Source organism: Mesocricetus auratus, unplaced genomic scaffold (assembly GCF_017639785.1).
Source record: "Mesocricetus auratus isolate SY011 unplaced genomic scaffold, BCM_Maur_2.0 Super-Scaffold_100006, whole genome shotgun sequence".
NCBI classification, from domain to species: Eukaryota; Metazoa; Chordata; class Mammalia; order Rodentia; family Cricetidae; genus Mesocricetus; species Mesocricetus auratus.
This window is the reverse complement of record NW_024429190.1, coordinates 52,958,376-52,974,903: the sequence shown is the minus strand read 5'-3', so window position 1 is coordinate 52,974,903 and position 16,528 is coordinate 52,958,376. Positions and strand designations below refer to the sequence as shown.

Here is a 16,528-nt window from a genome sequence, read left to right as displayed (position 1 = left end):
TCTCAACAGACAACATCCCCTTAGTAAAGCGCTATCATTTTAACCTGAATCACTTAAAGTGCTCCTAATTGCAGGCCTATGGGGAACTCTAACCACCATGTGACAAGCAGACAGAAGTAGGAAGGACTGGAGTTTTACCAATGCCGAGAATATACTATTACAATGATGGGGGAGGGTATACAGAAAAGGATGCCAGAAGGCATCGGATTTAAAGATTTTTAAGAAGTGCACTTGTAAATGTCACCTCCAGTTTTTTATAATATTGTTTCAGGGGGAAAAAAACCACTAGGGACTCAAACGGATGCTGTTCAGAAAGGCATTTGGGGGACAAATCCCAGATATTGCAAATCTTCACAACCTTATCCTTTTTTTGCACCCCCCCCACAAAAAAATAATAAAACTTCCCTTTTGCTTCTGATGTTGGCAGCTGTGTGGGCTTGGGAGGGCCCTGGAAATAAGCATATAAGGTCTGCCTGGGAAACAATCAGGCATATGAATTCGGATCTGTACACGGCACTGGACACGTGCTATGCTCAGGAAGGAAAGTAAATTCCTTCCAGCAAATTGCTCTAACTGATTCATTTGTCCTCCGAGAGACGCCACCTACCTGCTCCCAGGTATTCAGGTAATTGGCAGGGGTGGGGGCGGGGCCTCCTGGGATGATTTAGTCCCTCAGGTCTTAGCCAGACTTCCGTGATGTCACAGGTTTCCTGCTCGGAGCCAACCAATGCCCTCCTTCTTCCTTCAGCCACCTGTACACCGAAGTTGAGACTGGTCACAGCTCAGGCGGCCCTGGAAGCTTCTACCACAAGGCATGAATAGTGGCTGGCTACCGCTGATTTGAAAGCCCTCAACACTTTTGAACAGGTGAGCAGCAACTCCATTCTCCTCCTTTTGTGGCCTTTAGATCACTGACCCTTAGGTGTCTGAACAAGGAATTTGAATGAAAGGGCTCACTGAACGCCTCAGCCCAGAGGAACACTCCTGAGAGTCCAGGCTTCCTCTGTGGCTCTTAGCCTTGCCTCTGGACAGATATTTAATCATTATTGTTTCCTAATTATTAATCTGGCCTCTGCTTGTCTGTGAAGTTGGCCTGGTTCTCTTTAAAACCCCAGAGAAAAGAGAGGTGAGCTGGTTTTTGAAACTTGGTTCAAATGTGAAGACCAGTTCAGCCTGTTTTGTGGAGGGCTGGGGACACTCACAAAATTTAGATATTTTCTTTTTTTCCCCATTGCTTTCTGCATCATCTCATCAGAAGCAATTTTGATCGCATCTGTAATACTTTCCTAGGTTACTTTGTGTTGTTTACAGTAGAAAGTCCTGAAGCCGATAAATTCTGGTTCCCTATTATAAACCTTTTTTTTTTTAACTTAAAAAAAAAAGCCTTCAGTTTCCTTTGCTTGTGGAAAACATTTAGCAGTCTGGATTAGAACTGTTTACCTTCAGGCCAGATAAGCTGCCTGCTGACCTTTGGTTAAAGTAAAGATTACCCCTTCAAGGCCACAAGAATGTTAACGCCAGGTCTGGATTTTAAATTGTTGAGGCTTTTGTTGTTTGCATCTTGCTCATAATGTGATATATAGAGGTGGTTGCTCAGCTAGGACCTGACTTTTACAGTAATTTTATCTCAAGGACCCATTTTTGCTTTCTTAATCCGGATCACATAAGAGCAGCCCCAAGAGCCACACTCCACCAGATACTATTATTAACAAGAGCAGAGGAACCATTTCCTAGTCCAGCTTCTCCTGGGAAACTCCAGGAAAGCAATAAATGAACGGTACCTTTTGCTTCATAGTTCTACGTTAGTAGCTTTCCCGGAGTTAAGTTAGCAGATGGGTTTGTAAGGGAATGATCTACTAGGAAATATGCCCATAGATAGCCCTCTCGAAATTAAAAGAACTTGTCTTTTTTCCAAGAGCATAAACTGAAATAATTAAGTTGCTTCTTACTGTGTTGTTCTTGGTGCCAGTTTCTCTCCCACTCGTGGGAAGCTCATATTTTCTTCTCTATCTGACCTTCGTGCTTATTATCGTCCTCTAAGCTGATGTGTGTGCAGAGTGGCTGCTGTTCATGCCTTACAGATTTCTCAGTGGTTTTAGGGTTGTGTGTGGAGCGAGAAAGAATTTCCCCATGGCCTGGATTTTCTAGGTATCAATTTGTCTTTGCTGTTCCAAACCTCTGTAGATTTTCATCTCCTCTGGTGGCTTACCTGGCTGAGCAGTTACTTTTTACAACGATGGACTTACATTAATCAAATCATTTCACCATTGCCTGACTGCTTAAGAAAATAATGCTATATATTATTGTCCATAATTAAAGAAGAATAAAAGGACAGGAACCAGAGTCAGAATATCAGAAAGTTGGGCAATTTACATGTGCGTTCCCTGAGAAGTTCCGTGTGACAACTCCATTGGTACAGGTGTATACAAAGTGTGATGGGAAATTGTACATCCTTTAACAAATTACTGAATGTCTCTGGACCTCCGTTTCTTCCTCAGGAGGATGAGAGATAAGTACCATGTGTTATAATGTGGTTCTGAGTCTATGCAGAGCTTTGGAGTAAACAGTGCCTGATACTGAACCAGGAACAAATAGAAGCCAGGTCTGCCTCTGCTAGAGGAATTTCCCTGGGAGCTTCACGGGACTTGTGTGCGGCTGCAACTGTTGGGAACCCTGCTCTTATTACTGTAATTAATTGTCAGTAATTAACCCCATCTTTAACAGTTTAGAGAAATGCAACAGTTCGGAGGAAGGAGAATTGAATGACCTGCTATTCACTGGGCCAGGCCTCGTATGTCCACCAGTCCCCTTGGCAAAGCAAATTCTGGGGGTGGTCACTATTCCTTCCTTTCCCCAGCTCAAGGCTCTCTGGAGACATCTACAAAGCCTTGTAGGCTTTCGGGAGACATCTCATTGCCATTTGGCAGGGAGCTTTGACTGTTTTCAATCATGCTACCACCCATCAACTCCCACCCTGAGGGCCTTGGGTACTTGATCCCCTCTAATCTTGTAGATAAACATCCTCCACCTGGGACTCCCTGAGGACTTAGCTAGGCCAGTGTGACAGGAGACAGATAATTTGCAACGTGTACCATTCTGTTGGGGGGGGGGCTTGTGAGTCTTTTGACTAGGATCACCCCCTTCAGTAGGCTATCCTGTGCCCTTCAATGACCTTGAGTCATTGCATCAGAGTCCCCAGGCCCCAGGGAACTTCTTCTAGTCCCACCCTCTTCCCAACGTGTAACACACATTTCTGCCATTCAAGAGCAAGGGTCCAGGGAACTGAAAACTATGGGCTCTAACCTTGAACATACTACAGCTTGCTGAAGGGGGTGGACTCGAAAGAAGAACCTCAAGCTCCTTGATCATCACTTTCACTGCCCCCCTCCAAGGATGAGCTCCCCTCAATCCTGCCACAGAAGCTAGAGAGGCTCTTTGCCTAAACTGGGGGTTCAGGGTAACGGAGAGCAGGGGTGAGCAGTGCCTCTCGGGACATGATGATCTTATTTAATGCCAGGTGAAATGGTGCTGCCATCGTACAACAGAGAGCTGGTCTTTGGCATCAGACTGCCTGGGCCCAAAGCCCAGTTCTACCATGCGCTCCTTTATACCGTGAGAAGGTTCTTAAAACCTGTTTGGAATGGCCCTGGTACCACATTAACCTAGTACCCATGTGATTTTCTTGAAAAGAAGGCAGAGCAGTAAGGACCAGACAGACCTGGTTCTGTTAACACAATGAGTACATGAGGCACGTACTATCTTTCTCTCAGTCTGAACACCTGGAAAGTGAGATACTTAGTTGGCCAGGATACCTGTGATGTACAGTGGCAGTGATCATGTGTGAAGTACGTGCTAGGTGCTCAGTTAAAGCACGATAGTATTCCAGGACACACATGTTACATTAACTACAGTAGGGTATCTTGACTCGTGCTTCAGTCTGGGCGGGTTGATGGAACCAGCCACTGACCAGACAGAACACATTCCTGGGAAGACCCCCATAGGCTTAGAAGACAGCCTGTTAACTGAGACCATGTTGTTATCTTGAGTCCTTCTGGGGTAGAGTAGCTGCCAGAGTGATGTCTGGTCTTTTACAGATCAGCAGGTGTAGGAATATATCTGGTGTACAAGACACCATCATCATGCAGCATGGACTCATGGCTGCACCTCTGGCATTCCCTCTGCTGTTATTAGACTCCTGCACACATAAGATCATCTGCTTGGCTCGGGGCTACAGAGGCTTGCTAATGGCTCCTCCCCACCTTGGTATCTCTGGACTTCCTGGCAGCATGGAAGTATTCTTGATATTTATGTGCCAACATGACAGACTCACTTTTATGTGGGTGGCAAATTGACTGTCTTCTGACAGTGTCTCCAAAAAATTAAGAGCCTTCCAAAACTATTTGATGGAGACCGTGTGTCATTCTTCCTGGGTGAATTAGATTTTAGCCAGCAACTGTCTCCCAAGAATAAGGATTGGTATGAAAACCATGAAAGCTGCTAAGTACAGAGACCTACAGGCTGAGGTTAGGGTCATAGAATGCTGACTGCCTCCTCTAACTTCCCACCTCTGTCATTCCCTTCTTATTCTGTGTCCTATGGCACAAGGACACCATTGTGGCCTATTGTTTAGCAACGTAGATACATACTTAAGGGGAGAAAGCACTTCCTATGAACTGGTGTTTCCAAAAAGGAATAGGTTTCCCGGTGGGGTGCTAAGTGTATTGTCACTGAAAGTGATCACTGTTTGGCATATTTAACACCTGGAATGTTTGGTGGCTGAGTTGATAGACAGACGGATGTGTTGGTGACGAGTGAATGGATGTCTGGATGGATGAAAGATAGATGTGTGGATGGTAATGGCTGGGTGGATAGACAGATAGATGGTTGATGACAGACATGTGGATGGATGGATGACCTAAGTTTATTTGTGTTTCTCCAGCTGAGACATCTTCACATGTAGCATGAAAATACATACTGTACAATCAATTGTTTTAAAAGATTGCACAAGAAAAATTCTTGTCTAGTACCACCATTTCTCCTAACCTGTAGAAAATTGCTTATTAAAAGTAGTAACAACAAGTTATAAATTTTATATCATTAAACAGAAAGGAACAAAGGTGTTCCCACTTCAGACAGAGTGGATGAACTGACTCCCAAGTGGAGATATGCAGATTTTAGGTTTTTCTCTTCTTTTTTCTTATCCCTCTCTGTCTCTTCTACCCCTATCAAATAATAACTCTTTATCCCTGCCCAGGGAGCCGTGTTCCCTGCCATTGTTTGTGGTTTGACTAGGACACTTCAAAGTTCCTTTCCAATTAACCAGGAAGGTTGCCTTGTTTTTTGCTTGTTTGTTTGTTTGTTTGTTTGTTTTATTTTCCTTGTTTTTTTCAGCATCAGGAGTTTTAGTTTGGAACATGTACACTTAAACACCACCATTGTTTCCCAGTGACTCGGATTTGCTTCTTGTGTTTGATCCTTTGTCACAGGGACATGAGACTTTGCCTGCAGCAGAGTGGAAGCTCTCTAGGAATCCCTTTAATAGCTTCTTGGCACACAGCATGGCAACAGCATATGCATGATGGGTGGTTTAAGCATGCCATCTTGATATGTTGAGATGATTTGTATAACTTGCTTGTGACTAAAGTCTGTCAGTCACGTGACCTCTTTTGAATGGAACGCTGCATGCTTAGGCTCATGCACCCTCACATCAACACATGAGTCACCTTCTGTTTTCAAAGTCCTCGTTAAATGTTATGGTCATACTTGTATGACATCTTCCACAATGTGTACACACTCAGCCATTCCATCTGAGGCCCCTGGAGGCCCTTGTAAATTGGTTTCACAGTCACCTCTGAAGACATCTGCATTTTAACTTACTGGTGAGCTAAAAAGAAATAATTAGATTTTTACACTGGGGAAAGCTTGCTATCCCTGCGTATACAGGAGTCTCAGGGGCTGCCATGTCACAGTGTTTACCCTGTCGCTTAGCAGTGTGGAGAAGGGTTGGAGTGGGCCACTGGGAATGTTTACCTCTGTCCTGTGGGATCTACCTCTAGGAATACAGTCTCCTGGGTTAGCTTCTTAGGACTGCCACAGCTGATGACCATAAACTCAGAGGCTTCAAACAACTCCACTTATTCTTTCACTTCTAGAGTGTACAGAAGTCTGAAATCAAAACATCAGCAGGGCCACAGTCTGTCTTTGAAGGATCTAGGCAAAAGGGAGCCTACCTCTGCCTCTTCCAGCTTTAATGGGTCCAGAGGTCACTTGACATGTGTCTAAGTCCTCACACTATCTCCTCTTCTGAGTCTGTCTTCTAAGGAGACTAGATTTAGAGATCACCCAGGCAATCAATATGATCTCTTCTCAGGATCTAATACTTGATGACATCTTCAAAGGCATTTTTTCCTATTAGGTCAGCTTCCAAGTTCTGGTGATAACCATGGACATGTCCTTGAGGGCGTTATCATTTACCCACTGCACTCACTGTCTAGCTGGTGGTCACATTCACAGCCATCTCTCTGTGTGTGGAGAAATATGTAGACCAGTGGTTCTCATCCTTCCTGATGCAGTGACACTTTAATACAGTTTCTCGTCTTGTGATGACCCCAACCATAAAATTATTTCATTACTACTTCATAACTGTGATTTTGCTACTGTCATGAATCATAACATAAATATCTGATGTGTGACCCCTGTGAGAAAGTTGTTCTACCACCAAAGGGATCATGACCCACAGGTGGAGAACCACTGGTGTAGTCATACTGAGTCAAGTATAGGCAAGGAAGAATTAGCATTGGCTGCACTTACCACCACCATCCTTTATTCCTACGTTCAAGGCCGGGTGTGAAGGGGTATGTGCTCTAATGCATTCTTCCCATCAACATTGTGACATCTGTGGAAGGAAGGCAGTAGAAGCCAAATAGATTACAATAGAAGATGCGTCAGGTCATATTCTGGAAGGTTATCACCCACTGAATCTTGACTTTCCCTGCCTCCAGGATAAGCAGATTAATATGTACTTCTAAATACTAAACATGGGTTAAAAGGAGTCCACAAATGCCCAAATAAAGAATAACAGATGTTTATTTGGGGGGCACTCACATAGCCACCGGGATCGTGTGCCCTGCAGGATGCGCCAACCATAACCCAAGAGAGAGACCGAGCGATCTCCTCCTCTTCCTTATGAGGGTCCTGTCTGCACAATGAAGCCACACCCTAAGGCCAGTATCTCAAGTCTACTGGCAGAACAAGATGCCACTACATAAGGGACCTTAGAAAAATTAGAACTTGTCCTAGGAAACCCTTTGCCATCACATGGACTGCTCTTGAAGACAGGAGGACCAGAAACAAGACAAAGGAGAGCCACCAGTGTTGTCTATAATTTGGGAGACAGGTATCATGTTTTGAAGCAGTAGTGTGACACATGCTTAACACTGAAAGACAGTACAAGAGCCAACAACCAAAGTAAGCAGAGAGAACTTGGATCATTGAAAACTACCCAGGCCTTTTTTACTGGAAGTATTTGGAATAGTAATAGGCATGTCACCCATAGGTATGTTGAAGCAGCATTCCCCACTTGGTGAGAACCCAAGATCCTTGTCCAACCCCAAATCTTGTTATTTCTAAGCCAGGCACAGTGCTTGCACCAGTATCCAGCACGTGGAAGGATGAGGGAGGGTAATGCATGTAAGGATAACCTGGGTTACACTAAGTTTGAAGCCAAATGGCATACATATATCATGAGGCCTTGACTCAAAAAAATCTGTGACTTCTAAATAAAACATTTAAAAGTATGTTTTAAAATCAGAGTCACTAACCCCATTGTACATTCTTGTCCCTGATAGATGTGCTTGGCCAGGCTCTTTCCTCTCATTTGTCAAAACCCTACTCGCTTCTATTTGTTTGTGGGTTTTGTTCATTAATTTTTTTTAAAGACAGGGTCTCCCTATATAGCTGAGGGTGACCTTGAACTTCTCTCTCCACTTCCTTATTGCTGGGATTAAGGCATGTGCCACCGATGCCTAGTATACAGTGCTGAGGATTGGACCCCAGGGCTTGTGTTTGTTTTGTAAGAGCTACAGGCCCCAGCCCTAGTCACCTGCTGTGAGTCATCCTAGCGATCAGTGATCCATTAAGTTTCCTTGGCCTCACTATGTGGTTCTCCTGTTCCTTCTCCAGCACTCCATGGCAACTTATTGTGTCTGCTGGCTGTGTCTTGCCTTTTATCTACCTGTGTCTAACCCCTGTGCTCCCAATTAAACTTGAACTCCATGAAGACGGCATCGGATTCTCCGGGAGTCCCCACAGAGTTCAAGACAAATCCCAGTCATGGACTGGGCAGTCAGCATCCATCTGGAGAACTGCAATAGTTGGAAAATGTTGAGAATTCAAATACATTCTTTATGCACATATCTCACTAAGACTTGGTTAACCGTTAGAAAAAAAGAAAGAAAAGAAAAGGCCACTTCCTGACATGGTCAGCTCTGGGGGTCGGACACCAGATTACAGGTTGTTTCTTCCCCATGCTTCCCTAAGGTCAGCTCTTTCCAGGAGTCAGTGGTGATGCTTTGCAGCAACGAGCCCTTGCTCACATGAAGTACTTGGCCTTAATCGTGTACTCTTTGCAGGAGTCCATGTTTCTAGACTAGGAAGTGGGAGGACATCTTATTTGAGGCAGAACACATCCGGACAGACCCAAGGATAGCAGGTGCACCATGACATCCAGGAGAAGGGCGGCGAGGTTTCCCGTCTAGGGAGAGAAAGCTCGTTTCTGGAAAGCTTGAGAAACCATCCCCTGACCTGTAGGATTCCTTTGCAATTGGTTAACCATGGGGGGCTCTGTTCCCTCAACCACTTCCCTCGGCTTTGCCACTTCTGAGTATCTGTGTTCCCGGTTATTGACTCCAGATGTGTTCGGCCGACTCTTCTTGTTCAGTTCTGCAATTTCCTGGCAGATTCTCACCTCGGTGGAGACCCTTTATAGTTTTCTCCTGTTCTTCCCGGTGTTTGAAACACTGCGCAGGCGAATGTCATTCACAGATTTCATTGAAGAGGCTCTCGCTCCCTCTTTGAGACCATCGATTTAGAAGTTAAGCAGAAGTGGTGCTAACCACAAGCCCTTGCTGCAGGCTGGGAATACCTGCCTCAGTCTTCCAAGGTGAAGTGCGCCTCCCTCCCCAGGATTCCCCTCCAGCCTTGGCTCATAGTTGGGAGATAGTTTTTTTTGTTTTGTTTTGTTTTTTATCCCATATGTGACTCTGTATTTAGGTCACCGAAGCGCTGGATTTGTCCTGATTATATACAAGTCTGTAAGCCAAGGAATAATGTATCTTAGTTCTTAATCAGCACTTATTAAAAAGGTCACACATTATCAGAACCTTCAGTGCTCACTGAATGTATCTGAAATTCAAGACACAAGGAAGATTAATAGAGATAGGGTTTATCTTGGCTTTGGGAATTGCTTTCCCCAAATAATCCATTTTAAGAGGGTCAGCCAGGGCCAGGGCACTATTGAGACAAATGTGCCTGCTGGGCAAATTCCTTTAGAAAGAGAGCAGGTGGCCAGGGCCACTGTGGGAAGCAGATATTGGCAGTGATCCACCGGGCTTCTCCATGGTTAAGCTTCTGCTTGAGAATGAGTGTCATGGCTATGGCTGGGGAGTGGGCCCAGCAGCCAGTTTGAAATACTAAGTCCCCATGTTGCCCAACAGTGTGCTTCACCCAAAGCTTTACATCGTCCACAAATCCTCCACACCTCAGCTTCTTAAAGTTTCCTTCTGTCGTGTTGTGATGCTGGGGACTGAACCCAGAGTCACACACATCTCAGGAAAGCACATCATCACTAAGCTCAGAGCCTATATATACCTCCAGACCAGGCTCAGCTTCTATTTCACGTGTGTTTGTGTTCATGGGGGTATGCACGCATGAGTGACTGCACACATGTATATGCGTAGGACAAAGGACACCCTTGGGTGTATGTGTGCCTGCACACATGTATATATGGAGGACAGAGGACAACCTTGGGTATGTATGTATGTATGTATGTATGTATGTATGTATGTATGTATGTATGTATGCATGTATGGGTGCACACAGGTGTATTGGAGGACATAGGACAGTCTCAGGTATATGTGTATGTGTGGGTGTAACCTGTATGTGGAGGAAAGGGGACAACCTTGGGTGTGTCATTCCTCAGGCACCATCCACCTTGCTTTTTTGTGAAAGGGGCTCTCATTTGACCTAGAGCTTTCCCATCAAGCTAGGTTGGCTCAGGGATCTGCCTGCTCCTCGGTGCTGAGATTAAAGTTCATGCCATAAGGCAAGACTTTTTCATGTGCTTGGTTGTTTTTTGGTTTTTGGGTTTTTTTTTTGCTGGGGGTTGGGGGGTAAAATCCGGGGATTGAATTCAGGTTCCTGTGGTTTCAAGGCCAACACTTCAGCAGCTGAGCTCTCTCTCCATGCCCTTCTCCCCAGGCTCCATTCCTTGGAGCTAAGTACCTGAGTGATCACTTGGTATGGGCTTGGTCTATACACATTTGAAATACATTGTAAACCATCCGAGTTGGTTGAGGGATAAAAGGATTTTGAAAACAACTTTAAGTCATCATTACAAACCAATGCCCAGTGTGGTGGTAAACACTTGTAATCTCAGCACTCAGGAGGTGAAGGCAGGAGAATGGCATGACCATGGTCAGCTTGAGTGGGCTAAATAGTAGGACCCTCCCCCTACCTTTCCCCCACATCACAAGATGAACCTGACTCCAGTAGAGCAAGCCTCCTGCTATTTGCCACATCTGGGCGATGTCCTGGATGGCAAGAGCTGCTCATTGCTTGGCTGGGATCTCATGGACTCACGCAGCAAAGCTTTTGCAGGACCCAGCTGCTTTGTCATCTCTGGAACACACCACTACACTCCTTTCCCTTTGCTGAAGCAAGTTGTCCCTCTTGTGAACCCTTCAGCAAGTCATACACCTGGTGTCTGTACCAAGCACGAAATGAGGTGGGGCTGTAACCAGTGCAGGGCTTACAGGTTTAGTGGCACACCTTGGCTGCACTGGCCAAGTCCCCAATTTCCTCATTGCACCTGGCTGACTACCAGGGGCGATGCAAGGAAAATGTGAAGACTCACCAAGGCTGTTAATCCCGGGGCTGGGTCTAAGCCACGGTGGTGACACCCCACTTTCCCTACTTGAGCTCCTAAGGAAAATAGTGATAAGGCCCTGATTATAGGTAAAGCAAGTGAGGCACTTGCCCTGGGGTGCAAAATTTAAGGAGCCAAAAATCCTCAGTAATGGTGATTGTAATAGTCTTTATTTTAGTCTGCCCACTGTTGTGACAAAGTACCCAAGGAAAACAAATTAAGGAGGGACTCTCCTCTGCTCATGGTTTGAAGGGGTCAAGTCTGTCACGGTAGGGAAGGCAGGACTGTGCAGCCCTAGTCACAGAGCACTCATAGTCAGGAAGCGGCGAGAGGCGAATGCTGGAGCTTGGCTTAGTCCCTCCTCTTCCCCTTTGTAGTCAGTCCAGGACTTCAGCCATAGATTGGCACTGCCCACATTCAGAGTGCATCTTCATTCCTCAGTAAAAGCTCTTTGGAAAGACCTTAGGTGTTGCCATGGTGACATTGAAGATGACTATTCAATGCTTGTTTTTAAAAAAGCAAAGCAAAGCAACAGCCTATGATGAACAAAGGATTGGAACTAATTTAAAGATCAGATTGATAGGGTACGGTTATTGAAGAATTATTATCACAGTTTCTTTCTTTCGTCTCAGACTGTGACACTGCTCAGCACAGCATCACTGGGATAAGTGTGTTTTTTAGGGATAGACTCAATGGGGCTTTATCGACGTAGGTGATAGTGAGTTTTATGTAGGTGAGGTTGTCTAGCCTCTTCCCCAAGTTGGGGCAGCTGTCATGATCTAGGATAACAAGCATGCCTCCCTAGACACTTCCCCTTTCACGTACTCTTTTGGATAGAGGAAGTGGCTGGAGCTGGAAGGTTGTTTCTTCCTGTCACTCTCCCACGGGTTTCTCCATGCTCATCACTTAATCTTTTCTCTTACTAGTGAATTTCAGTGAAAATTGATATTTGTAATGTGGGTAGGAAAAATATCACTGACTGTTTAATTGGTTTCCATTTCTGTTTTCTTGTACTGTGTGTTGTTCATACATTTAAAGATGAGATTAGGCTGGGCGGTGGTGGCGCACGCCTTTAATCTCAGTACTTGTGAGGCAGTGGCAGGCGGATCTCTGTGAGGTTGAGGCCAGCCTGGTCTACAGACTGAGTGCCAGGGCAACCTCCAAAGCAATACAGAGAAACCCTGTCTCGAAAAGGAAAAAAAAAGGAAGATGAGATTAATAAAATAGAAGCCCCAAATGTCCCAAATGCCATCTGTTCTAGGGAATAACGGGAGAATGTGGATTCTGATGCCAGACTGCTGAGCTGCTGAAGGCCTTCTTCTGTTTACATAAGGCCTCCAAACAGCTTTCCATGTTCTCAGCTATGTCCACAGACCTTGTTTATGCTTTTAAAAGCTTCATGTTTCGCCTTGTAACCCCAGATCTTATCTTTCAATCCATCTGTCTACCTGTGAGTGCTGTCCCACTACAGGGTGGATGCTTCTAGAACTCTCTTCCCACCCACAGACACCCAGATCCACAGATGCTCAAGTTCCTTCTGTAAAACATTGCAGTATTTGTATTTAATAATCATGTATCCTCCCATGTGCCCTAAATCTTTTTCTAGATTATTGCTATTATATAATACAATGTAAGTGTATTGTCCTACTGAAGTTTGAGGGGGAAATGGTAAGGGAGGAACATTACATATTTAGAATAGATGCCTTCCCTGACCTCAACCTGTGGTTGATTGAATCCAGGATTTAGAACCCTCACTCAAGGAGGGTTCTCTCCCTCTCTTCCACAATCCATCTCTTCTTCTCTCTGTCTCTCTGTCTCTCACTATCCTCTCTCCTTCTTTCTTTCCTCCCCTCCATAGCCAATGATTCCCACCAGGCCTCAAGGTAGCATCTCCTGGGTGGCCACCCATCAGCAGTGAGGAAGCATCCTAGTCTGGATAAGAAACAGCTCAACAGGAAGGCTTCCCTCCCTCCTGGAGTATGGGAGCTTACCCTTTCCAGGCATTGTAGGAGATACACTAACAGATTGGAGAGCTTGCTGCAGAGAGTTGGTCAGCATCATAGAGACTAGAAACTGGATGAATCCAGTTCAGTCCAGTGGAGGTCGTATCTTCAAACACTAAAGCACTAAGGAACTGCACATACTCTATAAATATCTCCCTGGGCAATACTGTGTGCCCTGGAGAGGAGAGGAGCTATGGGAAGACAACTCTCACTCAGTGTGTGACCATTTCCAATGACATAAAGATCTATCTGAAGGCAGATCTCTTTTATAAAGTCATTACTGTGTCGTGTAAGGACCAGTCTCAAAACTACCTTTCAATGAAGTGTCATTGTGTCTTCTTTGAAAGGGTACTGATGCAAGACATAATGGCCATCCTTACAAGTGGAAGGATCATCTTAATTTTCTCATTTATCTCCTTATCTGTTTGGTTTTACAGTGCTGGGCCTTGGGCTTGGTGTCAAGAACTCCACACCTAAGCTCTGTATGCCAACAGGGATTCCTTTAATGACATGGAATCTCCTACTGTTAGAAATCGGAATTCCGGAAGCAATTTCAGAGACATTTTCGGGTAGAATTTGTTCTTTCAATAGGAGAATATGAACTCTCACTGGAACAAAGTGATGTGTTTATCCATTCATTTTCTGTGAGCTATCAGGGTGCCTTAGAAGAAAGAGGGTTGCCAAAGCACACCAAGGCCATCTTGTTCTAGTGGGCTCCCATTCTAATTTCATTTCTGTTGTGTGAAAAAATATCCTGACGGAAACCTAATTGGAGGAGAAAGAGATTTGTTGCAGCTGACAATTCCAGGTTATGGCCCATTATTCAAGAGAAGTCACTGTGGCAGGAGCTTGAGAGAAATGGCAGCACTATGAATGTATGCATGCATGCTTGCTTGCACTCAAGTAGGTTTCTCCACTCTTAAAATACAGTCCAGGACTCCCTTGCCTAAGGAATGGCTGCCACCCACAGTGGCCTGGGTCTTTCCATGTCAATTGACTTATTAAGACAACCCCCCCACCAGACATGCCTGTAGATTATCAATCCCCCACTCACACTCTTCCCAGTTGATTTAGATTGTGTCAGTGTCTGAAAATCACGTTAGTCTTCTGTCCTGCTCTAAATAAAGAGAAGGGAGAGATTGTTTCTCACTGTGGGAGACCAAGAAAGGATGACTTACTTCTGCTTTGTGTTTTCTTGTTCTAAACTATATGAAAGTCACATCGTACGTCTCCCTGACCCCTCAGTCAGGACCAGAAGGACTGGCCTACCATACTGAGCATATTTAAATAAATACTCTCTGCCCGCCGAGTCCTGAACCTTGCTTGTTAGGAGATAAAGGGGAATATCTGTTAGGTTACATGCTTCTTGAGCTTGTCACCTCACTTTGGCAGTCAGGAGCACACACATCTAAAGGCAGGATTTGTTATATGTTCATAAGATAGAAGCAGGAAAAGTACTGCTAGGTAATCTGAAGGGATCTTCTCTTCCAAAGTCCACCTGGTTCGCTGCTGTTGAGTTCAAATGGCTTGTACAGGCAGCCCTCTCCTGGCCCGTTTTTTATTTATGTGGACTTTATTTAGTCTAAAGTAAATCCACAAAAATATATATAAGTGGTGTTTACATTAACATTACATTAAGAAATTGGTTTACCATCTGGCCAAGAGCCAGTGGATTCATTACTCTGAGAGGGAAGGAGAGGGAGAGGGGTTGGGAGAAAGGGAAGGGAGCTTAGAGGTAAGGTTGGGGGGAGAGGTATTACCTTCTTGGGCTAATGCTGTACACTGGGCATCCCATGTCCTCAGAGGCAAGGACTCTATCTCCTCAGAGCTTTGGCAGCTCTACTTACAATGAGACCTAAGGAGGTTCAAATCCTTCTCATTTCCTAAGTCTTTTATATTGGCGTGCTTACAGTATTGGCATTCTGACCATTTTATAGTGGGAGACAAAGGGGTGGTAAGGGGGAAGGAGTCCTGCCTGACTAGTTTCCTTTTGGGTGTGCCCAACTGGCCAGTCACTCACGTGCCATATTCCAGCTTCCTGGTCTGTTTAATAAAAAACAAAAAATGTCATTAGGTATTGTGAGAATAAAATGACACAGTCTAATAATGTCCTCAGCACGGTGCCTAGCACATGGGTAATTCTAATAAATTGTTAAGAAGCAAAGTTATAAAAACATCCATGCGGATGAGCATGGTAGCACATGCCTTTAATCCCAGCACTCAGGAGGCAGAGGTAGGCAGATCTCTGAGTTTGAGGCCAGCCTGGTCTCATATATAGTGAGACTCTCTCTCTCTCTCTCTCTCTCTCTCTCTCTCTCTCTCTCTCTCTCTCTCTCTCTCTCTCTCTCTCTCTCTCTCTCACACACACACACACACACACACACACACACACACTCACTCACAAGAACAAAACAAAAACATTTCCTCTTAAAACAGAATCATAGGAATCTATTTGTGAACAGGATTTTTATCTAGTCAAATGACGCGCAGGGTCTTTTTATCTGTTTGTTTGGCATGGGTTTTGTTTTTTTCTTAAGGTAGGATTCTTGGTACAGAATGTTATAAAGAGTGTGATGTGGCAGTGAAATACAGGCAAAGTAGAGCAAAGGTCACGCACTAATCAGCTTCATGTTACCATCATAAAGGGCTTCAATCAGTGTCCTTACTTTTTACTGCTGTGCAGACACCATGGCCAAGGCAGAATGGGCGCTCAAGGGGACTAATGGGAGGGAAGGAGGTCTAAAGGGGAGAGAGCAGTGGGGATACGCAGGGGAATATGTTCAAAGTACATTACATACTTGCTTGAAACCTCCTTATGTATAATATTTTATAATAAAGAAGGTTAAAGACTCATCCCAATGGCCACATGACCTGTGCTGTCCCCACCTCCGAAGGCTCCACACCCTTACCTCCCCGGAGCAGTACCTTGGGTGCCAAGCCCTACAACATGGACCTTTGGGGGGCACTTGGCTGAACCACAGCAAATGAGCCAGGGTCTCTTCTAGTCATCTCCTACCTTCAGTCCCTGGGAGATCCTGAGTGAGGCACCCGGCTCCTCCAAGAACACACTTTACAAACCACACATCAGGTCTACACCACCATGTCACTGAAGGAGGAATAGCTCAAGTGAGAAGGTGCTTTTTCCTTGGTACCGGGAGCTGCAGCCTGGTTTCCTGTCTCCTACAGCAGAGTGAGAAACGACAGGACCAGAGCATGACGGAGTGTATGTCAGAACTCTATAAGAATCTCCAAAGATCTAAAGTCTCAGTTTACCCTTCAGAACCTTGCTCCCTGCAGTAAGATGGTCAACCTTTTGGGTGGCCCATTTTCATTCCCAGATCTGTTTTTTAACTGTTTCTGGCCTCCCCAAAAGCATTTCACC

At 45.0% G+C, this 16,528-nt stretch overlaps 1 protein-coding gene across 2 annotated transcripts in view; it reads left to right on the top strand.

The window, feature by feature from the left end:
- Nucleotides 1-729: 729 nt before the first annotated feature.
- Lnx1 (ligand of numb-protein X 1) overlaps nt 730-16,528 on the top strand; it is a 107,379-nt gene continuing 91,580 nt past the window's right edge. Inside the window, exon 1 of one of the 2 annotated variants that reach the window (XM_040747208.1) lies at nt 730-867. The gene's annotated coding sequence lies outside the window, so the exon portion shown is untranslated. The remainder of the gene's footprint in view (nt 868-16,528) is intronic. The other variant, XM_040747209.1, reaches the window with a different exon arrangement.